The sequence below is a fragment of the Rissa tridactyla genome, chromosome 10, assembly GCF_028500815.1.
Source record: "Rissa tridactyla isolate bRisTri1 chromosome 10, bRisTri1.patW.cur.20221130, whole genome shotgun sequence".
NCBI lineage: Eukaryota > Metazoa > Chordata > Aves > Charadriiformes > Laridae > Rissa > Rissa tridactyla.
Window position 1 is genome coordinate 12,956,832 of NC_071475.1, and position 15,023 is coordinate 12,971,854.

Here is a 15,023-nt window from a genome sequence, read left to right on the forward strand (position 1 = left end):
AACACGAGTTTGCCGGTACGTCAAAAAATTCTGATTGCTACTGTCCGAAAAATGATAATAATCCCCATGAGTGCTAACTGTGATTCGGTAGGGTGGTTTTATGGTTTAATGTCTGTGAATGTTTCTTTATGATTATTGTTCATGGCATTAGACAAAGCTCAGAGAAAAGAAAAACACCCAAAGGTCAGCAGTGAGACAGAAAATTGTCTGAGAAGTCCGAGTCCTCATGAAAATGATTATGTCTGACCTTCACCACCTCCACACAGTGCCTCTGGATGGAGTGCTTAAGAAAATGACTGGCAGATTTGTGACGACTGTCTTGACCAATTACTTAAAAATTTAGCCCATTCCACAAAGGGATTACAGAAGTAAACCATACAGGCAAAGTCCAAGTGTTCAAGCGCCCACAGAAACCTGTTCTGATTTTGTGGTCATGTGTGCTGTAGAGCACACGCATCAAAAATTAAGAAGGGCATTGGCAAAAAATAAAGAAAAGGAAGATTTTTCAAAGGTTTGAATATATAAAACATTAGATGTTGCAATGATGAATGCATGGGTTCTTAGCAAGGGACAGCACAGAAGCGGATGGGGCGGGGAGGACCATCCCCAAATGAGGTCTTGTGATCCCTCATCCTTTCCTCTGCATAGAAATGAGACTTCTGCACACCGAGAGAGGGGTAAAATGGGGCCGGGGGGATCAGCCTGTTCCCTGACAGTGCCCATTCCTTCCTTGACCAGATTTTGGCGGCCCCCACCACCGCGATGAAGTGAGAGCCGCAGAGGCTCTTGCCGGTGGGAAGTCCCCCCCGGGCGGGGGGCGGGCAGGGGAGGTGCGGGCGGGCCGGCCCGGGCCCCCCCGGGGCTCCCCTCCCTCCCTCCCCGCGTCCCTCCCCCCCTCCCCCCCTCCCCCCCTCCCCGCCATCCCCAGGTGCCGCCGGGGCAGCGCGGCGGCTGCCGGCTCTCGCCGAGGGGGCGTCGGATCGGGCAGGTGGGAGCCGCCGAGCGGGGCCAGGGTCGGGGGGGGCGGCTCGGCCCCCCCGGGGGAAGCGGGCAGCGGTTTGGGGAGGTGCGGGGGCTGGTTGCCATGGCTCCCTGCAAGCTCTGCCGGAGGAGATACTGATGCCAGTCACGGAGGGACCCCTCTTCCTTCTCGTGGGTGTGTAGCGGGGCTGGGTTTGGGATTTGGGGATTTTTTGCGTTTTTTTTTTTTTTTTTTTTTTCCGGGGTGGAGCGATTAATTTGCAGAGCCGGGACGGGGCTGTGGAGGCGCCGCTGCTGCTGCGACCCGGCGGTCCGGCCGCCCCCCGCGAGCTGCCGGCTCTGCCCGCACCGGGCTCAAGGTAACGCCGGGGGGGACGGGGGCTACCGGGACAGGGGGGAGTCGGGACCGGTCCCCCTTCGGGGCTGCCGGGTGGTGCAGGGCGCTGGGACCGCGGGTACCCAGCCGCGGGGCTGCCCCGGCCGCCGCCTCCCCTAGCCCTGCCTTTTTACCAAAAGCTTCTTTAATTATTATGAATTTTTTATTTTTAAATCCCTTTTTCCTCCTCCCCGTGCCGCCCCTGGACCCTGGTCCCGCTCCGCAAGCGTCGGGCTTCGCCCTGCGAAGCAATGAGGAAGCCGAGCCGGGCTCAGCCCCGCGGAGGGGTGCGCAGGTGCCCGCGGCTCGGGGCGCAGCGCCGGGGGGAGCCCGGGGGGGTCCCCGGGGCACAGGTCACGGCCGATTCCCCCATTCCCCCGGGCGGTCCGGGCTCGGGAGCGGGTCCCGGGCGGAGGAGCCGCTGCCCGCGGAAAGTTTGACGAGGGGCGCGGAGCCTCGCGGAGCCCCGGGGCGGGGGGCCGAGGGGCTGGCGGGGTGTGGAGGTGCGGGCCGGGGGGGCAAAGGCACGGTGGCGGTGGCCTTGGCTGGGGGCGACGCGCTCAGTCTCCTGTTTTAGGTGGGTTCAAGTTTGCAAACCCGGATGTCGCGCATCTGTGGCAAACACTTGTTTCTTCTTTCCTTCCTAATGATTTTGGAGAGTATTTTATCTCTTCTTATTCCTGCGATACCTAAATAATTGCAAATGACCCCAGTTTTTCGCGGTGTTTTGTTGTGTGGTTTTTTTTTGTTTTTTTTTTTTCTGGGGAAGTGATGTGGTTGTGTTGCACTCCAGGAGAGCTGTAAGAATCTTGAAACCTCAGTGCTGGGTGCTGTGTTATTAATTTGTGTTGCACAATCAGAGCATCGATGGTCTCAGCTAGATTTAGGTTTTCTGAATGCAAGGAGATTCTAATAGTGGATCACAGTAAATGTGAATAGACTTTTCATCTATCACTTCTATGATTAATGTTAGTTTGCTTCTTATTTTTGGGTAGAAAAAAGGTAAGCTATGATATGTTGGCTAACGTATAGGTATTCAATCATAATTCAACAGATATCAAGCAAGTAAATTCATTATCAGCACTACCTGGGAATAGTTTTGCTTGAAACATCTTTTGGAAAACATCACCAAAGACTTGACAGGTGGTATTTTTGTTTGAGTGTCAAGGGTTTATTTGATGTGACTGAATTAAATGTGTGTTATGTAGCTCTCCCAGATACCACTCCACAAGCAATAAATAATAAATATTATGAGTGTAGTTACAGGTTTGAGGAAAGGAGATGGGGAAAAACCTGCGTCTTAAAAAAAAAAAAAGTGTAATTTTTGCCCATTGGTGAACGCACGTGTGACGCTGCCTTGTTGGGGCTGTGCACATGGTCCTTTGCCCGTTGCTTCCCGTGATCCTCTGCTTGGCTTTTACTGACTTGAAGCATTAGAGTGCACAACTACTGCTGTGTTAACAGTTTTCTGTTGCTTAAAAATAATGACATTTCTTGGTCTTTCAAAAAAACCTCAAAACCCAAACAAACCCAAACCATGAACTACCTCTCCCAATGGGTCATTAAAAAATTAGACAATTGTTGTTAGCCAGTTTCTGTGGCCCGTACTTAGGCCGAGCATCTGCTGTCAGTGGAGTCTGGCTCAGAGAACTACTAGACCAGACTATGTTACATTAAAATAAGATGCAAAAGATAAGATACCAAGGTTTACAGGAGGTAATGGAGTTCATTCGGGAATATTGTGCAATATATGTGAAAGTATCATTAAATATCTTTAGTTAAAAAAACCCCACCTGTTAGCAATCCAAGAGTTGTAGAAGTTTTGCCATGTGCAACACACAGCTTTTAAACCAGTTTGTCTTCTGAACTCCTGCAATTTATTATTGTTTTTTATCAAAATAGGAATAAAATAAATTCTGGATATGAGGCTGAAATGAAAAGACAGCTATATACACTTTGATTACATTTAACTCGCTCTCAGTGTGAGTGAATGGAATTATTATGGACATTTAGTGTGTGTTACTTCAGTAATTAAACTTAATGAATGAAAATATAACAGTCCACTTCTTTATCCCAAAAAACCCAGCAGATAAGCCTTCATTGAAATGAAAGATTACGCTACTCACAGCATGTATGCGTACCTTGAGTGGCTTGGATTGTGGCCATCTTGTTTACCAATAAAAATATAATTTATCACTTAGGTTTGGAAGGAAAAATGAGAAAAAGGTAGCTATACGTTACAGAAAACGGTGCTGCGGACAGTTGCTTCTGTGGTAAGGCAGGATCCCCCCCTTTTCCCAGTGGGAGAGGACAGGGACTACTTTAAACACTACTAATTAGTTCAGTTTATCTTGCATGCGTTACAATGCTGTAGTTAGTTAATTATAGCTTTTCCCATTAGCAGTATGTTAAGAATAATGAATTAACATATCACACAGATCAAAAGAACATCTACAAAGTTTATCTTGGAGGGAAGAAAGTGTTATTGTGTGGCAGGAAGTCCCCGTGGCTTTCCCAAGGCGAAGATTTGTTGGAATTCCTGAGCTGGTGCTTCAGAGCCTGATGAATGACTTGAATTGATCACAAACAAGTGACACTGGAGCTCTTGGTTGCTTAGCAACGCACCAAGATGCCACAATTTCTTTTGGTGTATTTGTCCAGTAAAGTAGAAATTCTGTTTTGTTAAAGATTTTTTTTTTTTTTTTCCCTTAGCACAAAGCCCACCTTCTAACAACCTTAGATAACGTATAATTAAAAATCATGCCTCCGTGCAGAGTCTGGGGAGCAGCGTGGGTATGAAAAAAGGAGCAAGAATCTTACTTGTAAACCCCATTCTGGTGGTGATGTGCTCAGTGTTTTAGACCAAGTTCCAATTGTCCTTTCTCAGTTAGACTTCTGTTCAAAAACCAAAATCGTTAGTGGGACAAGTCAGTCTTAACGAAGACACTCATCTGCCAAATACTTTTCGAACAGTTCCCCGCATGCTGTCTTGAGATGTGAGACCCTGCAAGGCCTTGTGGCGTTACCCCACGCTCCGTGATGAGCAAATGAAACGCAACATGGAACATGTGGTTTGATCATTGCCTGAATTATGGCGGGGCAGCCCGGCCCATCCTATAGCCCATGTGGCTGGAGATCTCTGCTAGGTTGTCCTCGCAGAAGACATGGGTTTCTTAACACATGTCTCTAAGGAGATAACAGATTTAGTGCTCAACGAGCAGAAGGAAGATAAAGGTTACTGTGGTTATATATACCCAAAGTACCAGTATTGGCTTTAAGCAGGTTGTGGCATCCTGCATACGGTTCATATATGCTGAATTATGGTTTTGTGTCAGAGAACTCTTTATTGTTACCCTTGGGACCGTGTATACTGGCATTTTGATTCTGGAGTGCACCTTGGGAGGGAATCATGTCCTTGTCCCCACGTACTGTGCTTTGGCTTGCGTTCTGGGGAGACCGCACAGACTGGATTAATTTTGGTTGAACCTAGGCCAGAATGTCTCTTTCAGGAGTTTACTTTGTGCACTTCCACTGCTAATGGGCTTTTCATCCATGGCCTCCCGACTGGAGCTGAAGTGAAGCCTTTGCAACGTGTGTGGGTGGATTTGGGGTTCTCAGCACCATTTTGCTCTACTTATCTATGCCCTTCTGAGCTCTGCTATGTGCTAATATAGACATATCCTTCTCCTTCTAAAATTGTAACAAGAGAAAGCATACTAGGGCTAGGAGAACTGCAGGCTGTCATGGCATTTATTTTACCTAGATAGTAGCTGGCATTTTGGAAGATTTCTTTCTCCCTCGTGGTGAGAAGAAGGAATCCAGGTATTTCTCTTCTTTCCTAGACACAGAGCTTGGGAATTCCCTGATTTACTGGGGTGTTGGACTGCAAGGGGATGTTGTAGCAGCGCCCATAGTAACTGTTGCCATATTTGGACCACAGTGAACCAAATCTCGACTCATTATCTGTCAATATTCCTAAACTAGGATTATTATAGTTCATAATCTGTGCACTTGTAATTGCCTCTGTAGGTTTAGGCAGATTTAGGTAAAGATTTAGGTACATGTGAGCTTGTTTGATTTTTTTGATGGGGTTGTTTGTTTTTTCTGCTGTTGTTTCTATGTAACAAAGTCAACACCCAAAACTCAAGGTTGTTATATTTGAGGTGCTTTTTTTCCCCAGCTGTTCTCCTTGTGTCTGTTTTATGCATTGATTTCTCTAAGTGCATTTGCATACCCAAATGCTGATTAGCGCTTGCCATTGTAGTGCTTGCCTCTGCGCTGCAACGAGATGAAGGTTCATGGTCGTATTTGGTGTCTCGGGTTTCTCTTCCCAGCATTTCCAGGCATCCCATGTGAAACACACCGTGTGGAGCTGTGACGGCCGTTGTGATGTGTTATTTTCTGAGGTTGCAGCATTCCCTAGCAGATGTTTCCTTCTTCCTTCGTTACACCTGAATGTGTAAAACTCCGCAAAATGCAAATGAAAAACAGTTTATCATTAAAATTAGTGTTTATTGTTACAGCTGAACTAGCGATAGCTGCTTTGAGCATGACTTCCAGGTGCAGATCCTGTGCCACGTAAGAAGGACAAGATTTATGTTGCTTTCTTCATTAGGGCTTTTAAGTCTTCATAATTTCTTTTGCCCCTTGCTACCCTTCTCTCTTCTCCGTTTCTTGGGAAAACAGCCGATTTCTCCTTTCAGGTGTTTTTTGCCTTTTGCTGAGTCAGGAACAAGATGGAATTAAATTCGAGGTGTGGTGGGGATATGACTCGGGCTAGGGAGGGTGAAGGGGGGACTGGGGAGGATGGGGCTGAGCCTGCTTGGCTTCATCCTCTTCTTTGCTCCTGTTCTGCACAGAAGAAATAGAGATGCCTGGACCCAGGCCTGGGCAGCTGGGGGAGAAAGAGCTGACGGTCGAGCCTGGGCAGGGTTGTTTCTGTAACAGTGCAGCTTTCGAGGATAACTTTAACAGATGGTTCCTGGTCTGGCTGTGGCTCTAATAGCCTGTCTGTTGGCTAGGCTGAGCTGCCTCGGGGACAGTCCCACGTGGGGCTCCCGACAGGTAACCTCCAAACAGCTGCTCTCATCATGGCAGAAACGGAGCTTCTCGTAGCGTCCTCATTTCATCCTCCCCACGTTTGTGATCAAGGAGGTGGGGAACGGCGAACCTTGTGTACCTGTGTGGGCTTTGTTTTCCCATGAGCTCCACCAGGGCAGAAGCAAGATGGGCACTGGGGCCTGGGTCTTCAGCCTGGACCTCACCTATGCTGCTCTGGCCTGCCCGGCGATGCTCCTGCTGCACCCATTGCTGCTTCCTCTTCCTCCTCCTCCTCCTCTTCCTCCTCCTCTTCCTTCTCCTCCTCTCGGGACCGTGGAAGGCAGCACATGGCTTGTGCATTCACAGGTGCTTGTGGCTGCTGGTCTTTGTTTTAGAGGTGGATAATGCTGTGACTTTAAAGGTGGGATGAACCCATGAAGGGGTCTGTAACGGCTGGGGAGTCTCGCTGCCCTCGTGAATAGAAAGTTTAACTCTAAACAAGCCAAGCGGTGAAAGCACAGGGCTCCAGTTCCAAAGAAGCATATCTAAGCACTTCAGTGAGGCAAATTCCTCCTACCTTTCAATATAATTTAGTAAGATGACTTTAGTGCCTTTAAAAATCTCATTTCAGGTGTCTCCATTTTTTGGGGGACCCTAGGGATGACCGTGAAAGGTTGGCAGTCGCTATTCAGGGCAGCCTCCTGGCTGAAATTAATTGGTGAGGCGGTAATCTCCTAAGAGGAGTTAGGGAAAAATAAATTGCAGAATTCGGGCCCATCCACCTTTCAGTCTGTGTCTCCTTTGGTGACTTTTCGAGTGTGACACAACCAATTCCCCGTCAGCCTTTCCCGCTGTCTGACACCGGCGAGGTGGCTTTGAATGCTGCCTGCTGTGCTTGTGTGGCACTTGAAAGGCAGAGGAGAGGGCTGCTGTTAAGGGGGTGTATTCCCACAGCTTGAAAGTATATTTGAAAAACGCATCGTTCAGTTATGTTTTGTGTATTACAGCATTAAAACTGATGGAAGCCTGGAACAAGGGTTCAGTAAAAAATGGCTGTGCCATTGCTGTATCGTATCCCCAGTGCTTGAAATAAAACTAGTCTTGATGAAAGATTGCTCTGCTTATAGGAAAAGTAAAATTATTATTCCAGGGCAGATTTTTTTCTGTTAGAAAATACCATAACAATGCTTTCAGCTAACAGTAGTGATTAACTCAATGGTTTTTTATTTTTTTTAGACGTACTCACAGAATATACTCTTTTTTTTTTTTGCGGTTTACTGAAATCAGAGAATTGTTAATAATAAAAGATTGTCTGTAGATTTTGAAGCATCTGCACATTTCTTCAAGAGTGTTCTCATAGCCCCGCGTGGTCTGTCTGTCACATCACTAAAACCCTTCGCTCCGCAGTACTGGGGCGGTTTGTGTTGGATGATACAGGTGTGTGTGCGTGCCTGCACCCATGCCCGTCTGCCTAATTTGTTGGTTTTACTTCTTCACAGGTAAAATACTCCAAACCAGAATAAGCTTGCTGATTTCAGTGCATTTATTAACTAAAACTGGGGCTACTGCTCAGCTATTGTACTGGATAAGATATTGTACTTTATTTTTCACGGGTTATTCTTTCATATTACTCCACCAATGGCTTCTAGTAAAAATTCATTGTAGGGAATAGATTTTAGAGGATTTCTATTTTGACCTGAATTATGAGTCAGAGAAGGTGCCATCTGATCTTTTTCGTCATGAGACAGTTTTGCAGCTGAATAACTTATATTGAGTGCTTACTTTGTATGAGTTCTACTGAAGAATCGATCAAAACTGTAGCTATTTTGGTAATTAAAATCCAAAACCCTTTGAGATAAATATTCCTTTTGTTACATGTGAGCAGAAGAAAATAACACAACTTAACTGCTAGTATCTGGAAGTACTAATGGAGGATTTTATTTTATTATATTTTTAGGAAAGTAATGAACCTGATACACCGTGGTGACTTTCAGGATTAATATTGCACACGAAAACCACTGGTGAAGTCATGGCGCCACTGAAATAGATGGTCAAACTCCCACTGACCTCAGCAGAGTCAGGTTTTTGTCCCAAGAGCGATGAAAATCTAATTTACAACCTAACCGGTTTGAGAAATAGGCATAATGGCTCAGGTCCTTGACTGATACAAATTGCTGTGGTTGAGCTGAGGATGATTGAGTTACGCTGATTTACGCCATCTGGGCTTCTGGAGAATGGTGTCCGACGTCCGCGCAGGCTGGCCGTGTCCATGGGTAAGCGCACTGTGACAGGCTGCACGCTCGGGCTCGCTGCAGACAGGCACGTTAGGAGCTTTATAATTGTGTCTCTTATCAAGTGGCATATTCTTGTCTCGTATTTTGACTGGAAACAAATAACCAGGAAACAGTAATGAATATTGCTGTTTTCTGAGTCATACAAATTACAAATGTCGTGCTGTAAGCTATAGAGCAACGGTGATTAAAGGACTGTCCCAGCTGTACAAAGCTAAGGCATACCTGCTTCATTAAATTTACACTGAAATCCACAGTAATTGCTGAGGGTTTACTACCTGCGTGACAAATGCACCTCTCTGTTATTGACTGTACGAGGTTTGATTTAGGCTTTCACCTTAATCTGGGATTTCTATTATCTCTAATTCTCGCGTTGAACTGCAGCATCCCTCTGCCTGTGTCCGTGCAGTGCTCTAGCGGTGATTTTGCCCACCCCGCTTTTCGGCTAATACATGCCCAGACGGTGCCTGCCTGCTGGGAAACCCTCGGACTCGCCTTTTCAGCTTCGTGTTACATCCTGGGGAACCGCTGAAAATGGAGAGCTGTTTGAGTTGCATTATAGCACAAAGCTTTATTAAAGGTAAAGGGCAGCAAGTGTGGTGGCACCAGAAAGTAATAACAGCTGGCCTGGTTATGCTGCCCTTACAGAAAAGAAAGTTTTTCCCATTTATTTCCACGAGGGCAGGATCCTGCCTTTCGGAGCACTGTACCTAATTATCCTGCCAGTGCAACAAATTTTCACTGTCAGCCATTCCTCCTGTCAGACATCCCTGTGCAGTGAAACCTCACATAATTCCCACTGCGTAACAAGATGAAAATTTCATTTTTTGGTGCATAAAAACATGCCTCAGTGTTCATTTAAAAAAAAAAACAAAAAAAAAACAAACCAAAAAAAAAACCAAAACCCAAGCACACCACGAACAAGCAACAAACATCAGGGGCTATTCACAAATCTTATCATGTATATTGCCAAAAAAAATTGGAATAATCTTTGTATTCAGCAGGTAAGCAGCATTTTCCATACAGACCTCTTCCATTGTCATCCTCCAAAAGGTACACTAAGCTTGTCTCTGCACAAACCTCCTTGTACTAGGTGATGGTTAGACCAAACTTTTCATCCTTACATAGGATAGGATATAGGCAGGATGTATTTTGCAGTGTTAATTATATAATGCACTTACTGAAAAGAATAACGTATGCAAACTTCTGAAGCTCAGGCAAAGGCAATAAATTTAACCATTTATGTATTTTATAATCCCCCAACCCAAATGTCCCCAGAGAGGGAATGCGCCCTTAAAAATTTTAGGCCTTTAAATTAAGTGAATTTAAATTCATTCATTTGCATACCTTTTTCTTTCCCCCCCTTTGTTCTGCCTGAATGAGAGATTACTTCAGTAATTGAACTGTAACTTCGCTACAGGTAAATAATGTAAGACAGCTTATATTCCAAATGCTTGACTGCATTAGGGTTGTGCGTTGCTAATCCGGCAATTTGCAGCACACCTTTGAGAGGAGACGGTGTCCAGTTCACTTAGGATCACCCAGTGCTAGGCTGCAGCTTGGAAGTTCAATTAACGCGTGGTGCTAAATGTGCTTCTCGAATAGGGACTCGAAAGGATGCTGTGGGGGGATGAAACAGGCATCCCTGGAAAAAAACTTCCTACTGAGTTAATATCAAAGGCCAAAAGCTGAATTCTCCTAAAAATCAAGTTTTACAGCTAAAACGTAAGACTGAAGTCTCAGAAACAGCTTTTGGGAGCAGGCTGTGGTGATAAACCTTGTGGTCTGTATTGTTCTCAGCGGCTGGATCTGGCATCTCTGTACCTGTGCGACAGATGAACGGGGGGTGGGGTGGGGAGAAGCGGTGGTGGGAGGGAGAGGCGAGGGATAAAATCTCTATTGGAAAAAGTCTTGTTTAGTATCTTTGGAAAAGATAGCGTGATATATCATACAGGGATGACAAAGTGTTTCTGGCTCCGTTAGCCTATGCATCTTGGTGTTCTGCAGGAATATTGGAGGAGCCCGTGTACAAAGAGGGAAAGCAGAAAGAGGTAGGGGATGATTGTCTGGAGAGCTTGGCACCAATCCCAGAAAAATAATGGATAAGTTGATAGAGGAGTGAATTAGTATAGAGTTAAAGAATAGAGGGATAATTAAGGCCAGTCACTATGGCTTTCTGAAGAGGGACCCCATTCCTGGTGGGGTTACAGGTTTGATAGATGTGGGTAACTAAGCATTGTGGCAGGGTTTTCCAGGTGTTAGATTTGGTAGCTCATGAAATCTCAGTTAAAAACAAACCCAACAATGTTAGTATGTAGAATTAGTAACAGTCATCTTTAGTGGATTAAGATTTACCTAACGGAGCTGAACAGGTATTTGTCTGTGGGGATTGTTCATTGAAAGATGCGTGGGTTTAGCGCAGTTTCACAAGAGTGAGAACTAGTCCTCACGCTGTTTAACATCTCTATCAATAATCTGGACACAAAAATTAAATGTCTGCTCCCAAAGTTGTGGATGAGGCGATATCGTCAGTATGGAAATAATAAGTTACATGGAGCAGACTGACCGGCTGGCAAGATGTTCCCTCTTCTCTTGTCCTCCCAACAGTCTGTGCCTTAACCGATGCACTGGAAGAGGGTAGCCTTGAGAAGAGTTACCATGAAAGTGCACGGAGGGTCACTGCGGACAGAAAAAGGAAGATGACTTCCCAATGGGATGCTGTGGCTGAAGGACTAGTGGGATTTTTATCTGAGTACATGAGAATGCTGGAAAGTTATGGCCGTTTTTGGTGTCAACAGCTGCAAAAGAGTTTATAAAACTGAAGAGTCGAGAAAATAACCACAGTATTGATTTGAAGAGTGGAGAAAATTCCCTGCAGTGAGAGATTTAGAGACCTCAATCTGCTTGGCTCATCAAAAAGAGGATTGAGAGGGGACTTGATTACAGGGGCGAGTATTTTCATGGGGAAAGCATATCCAGCTTTTTAATCAAGAAGAGAAAAGAAAAATAAGATCTAATAGTTGGAAGCTGGAGCCAGATGATTTGAAATTAGACATTAAACACAATTTTTTGTCTGTGATTAACCACTGGAATAAACTGTGATGTTCAAATTGAGAGTGGATACCTTGTGTGATATGATCGGCCAAACACAAGGTACTGGATATGATTTGCAGGCGTTAGGGAAAAGCACAGCAACCTGTGACATACAGAAGGCCTTAAAATCTGTGAGCATTGAAAGGGTTATCAAAGAAAGCACATAAGAAAAAGGAAGCACAAAAAGGAGAAACAGAAGCACCAAAAGGGCAAAGAAAGGAATTTCATCGGGAGAAGGAGCTTCTGTTTCTAAACGTGGGAGCATATGTCTCAGCAAAGTGGGTTTTGGCATTGGAAGCACCTTGACTGTTGGCAGAGCTGGAGTCATCTGTTTCGTAGTCAAAACAGCAATTTTGGATTCTCTGCTTTGTTAATGATGATGAAGAAACCTCCTGTTTGTGGTTTGGGCTTTTGGCACCGTTGGTTCCCTGTTCCGCTGCTGTGGGAGAAGACGGTGCAGCCAGCTATGCTTAGCCGTGCTGGAGCCCAGGGCTATGTCCCACCACGAGAGCCGTGCCATGTTCCCCAGAAGCGAAGGCCATGGCCGGTATCGCTGGGGCTACGGCATGACTTACCTTTTCAGTGGCGAGCTGTCACTGTGGTCTCTTGTGTGCCCTTCACTCTATTGACACCACTGCTATACATACAAGTATTAAAAGAAATAATGAACCCTATATTTATACCATTAAAACTAAATTTTTGGGAAATCCAGCAGGGAAACCTATGTGGTCTTGGTTATTTTTGACGACTACTGCACGTATGTGTTTGTCCTCTTGAAATAGTTTCACTAGATCAGTGACAGTGTCTTCTTTTTTCAAAGAAGAAACTGTATTTCAAGTGCTCACAGTGCCTAATAACCAGGTAATCGTTAATTTAAGTGTAATATTGTGTTTCTTCCATGGGGAAGTGCGGTGGCTCGGTCAAGATCACGGTCTGGGTGAATTTGCTGCTGGTTTTTTCTGTGGATCTTCAGTTAGAATGGAAGTGAAACAGGCGCTTTAAGGACTGTAAGTCACTTTGCTACCATGGAAGCTCTTTAGCCAGGACTGAAAATCACTCTTCCAGCAAAATTTTCCAAAGTGCTGTGTTATGTCCACAGTAGAGGATACTACTGTAATTGTTATGTGGAGAGAAATAATTCACATGTTATTTTTTTACAACTCCATCAAAAAGCTATTGCCCTTGTTTAGCAACATTTCCTATATTGTTTTAGATTTGCAGAGTGCAGTTATTTCAGGATCTTTTCAATGGAAATTGGCAATGTGTTTCCTTTGGACTATTTAACAGAAACATAAACTCTTTGTGATCAATTAGAGCACCCAATTACCTGCAACTCTGCATGGGTCAATTATTTCTGCCTCGTATGGCCATAAACATTTTATGTAGCCAGTACAGAATAGCAGTTTTCTGACTTCTGGGCTGGAGTGCGGATGTTCTCAAGAGTGCGCTAGAACCTGGGCTTATTATGGTAATATTCTCCTTGGAACTAGGACGACTGATAAATCGTAATAAACTGTTTTCTTGTGGGGGAAAAAAAAAAAATCATGCAAGAATGTCTGCACCACCTGTAATAATTGACTAACTGGACAGTAATTATTCCAAAATGCTGTTGGAAGTATATTGACCTTGATGATCACTTTCTTTCTCGGTGGACAGCCGAATAATTGTTTTTGCCTAAGGATTCCCTAGAAGCTGTTCTTGAATCAGAGCAGCACTTCAGCATTTAACTCATGACATTGTGACATCCATTAGGAACGCAGAGAGGTAGGAATTACCCTATTCAATCCGATTAAAGATCCAATTAACTTAGAATCCTATCTCTGCTAGTAACTAATACTAGATGACTCAACACCCTGGGAAAAAAAAAAACCAAAACAACAAACCACTAAAACAAGCAACCCCACACCTTCCTCCATCCTCCCCTGAACTCTCATTGTCACAATTCAGAAACAAAATGTTCCTGAAAGATTTTTTTTTTTTATTATTTTTTTTTTTCCCTTCCCCTCCTTCTTACCATGCACTTACTGCTTGGCTTCCATCCTGAAACATGAGATCAATAGCCCTGATAAATTCTTATCCTGGCTGGGGAAAGTATTATTATTAGCAATTTAAACATCTAATAATTCTCCTAATCATTATGCCCCTTTTTATCAATAACGTTTTTGTGTCAGAGAGTTCACAAAGTTAATTATTGTGATTTTTCTCCCATTTTAAATTTGCTGTCTCTTAATTCCAATGCAATCATTAAAGTGACTATTTGACCTTGTTTCACCTGTTTTCCTAAATACTTGTGTCTGTCGTGTTCGTTCCTTGAAACGCTTCATCTGCACATGAAATACTGGTAATTCTTTTCATTCTTTTCTTAAAGGGACCTTTAATATTTTGCTTATTTTTGACCTGTTTAGTCCTTTCTATAATTTTTGAATGCCCTTTGAATGCAGTTATGCTTAGTGTCAAAGGTAAGAATATATTAGCCACACATCGAAATTGCTAATCTTGCATCATACTTATTTTTAGTCCTTTCTAATGTGTTCTGTACAGAACCTCCCATCTCGGTTGCTTCTTGACCACCTTGGCCTGCTGAGCAGATGCTTTCTATTGACGTGATTTTTCTTTTTTTTTTCCGAAAGAAAACAAGCCAATAGAAACACTGCTCTCTTTCAGCCTTCCGAAGGCCAGGGGCTATTTGGGGAGTTTAACTTCAGTTAAATAAAATGAAACAAATCTATTATGAGCCTCTGAGAAAGTCTGATGTTTTAGATCATAGGCCGTTTCTAAATATAGGGATCGGAAATTAATGTCTGCCTGGGTAGATTATTCTGTAACTGTCTCCTGCAAGGTTTTTCACAGTTTCCTTTGAACTGAGTGTCCTGGCCATTTTTTAAGAGATGGTAGTATGAGCGGATGAAGTGTTAAGATGATACGCTATAAGATACATATGTATACACACACCACACACAAGGAGTTAAATTGCTTACTATATATGTATGTTTTTGCATGAAATTATTTAACCATCATGGCAGTTTATGGAAAAAGAAGATCACTTGGGATATATATATAGAGAGAGAGCATATATATTTTATTTTATTTTTTCCTAAACCATTTTGTGCAATGGGCAATAGCTTTTGCCTTGGGCTTTTGAATCTGATATTGCTTTATCTTCCCTGAAAATAATTTGAGTACCAGCAAGATCTGATGTGACTGAAAGGGAAACAAACAAAAGTGAAGCGGCTCAATATGGA

At 44.0% G+C, this 15,023-nt stretch overlaps 1 protein-coding gene across 1 annotated transcript in view; it reads left to right on the plus strand.

Moving 5' to 3' along the window:
* Positions 1 to 908: 908 nt before the first annotated feature.
* Positions 909 to 15,023, plus strand: part of CHL1 (cell adhesion molecule L1 like) — a 138,364-nt gene continuing 124,249 nt past the window's right edge. Inside the window, exon 1 of the mRNA XM_054216117.1 lies at positions 909 to 988. The gene's annotated coding sequence lies outside the window, so the exon portion shown is untranslated. The remainder of the gene's footprint in view (positions 989 to 15,023) is intronic.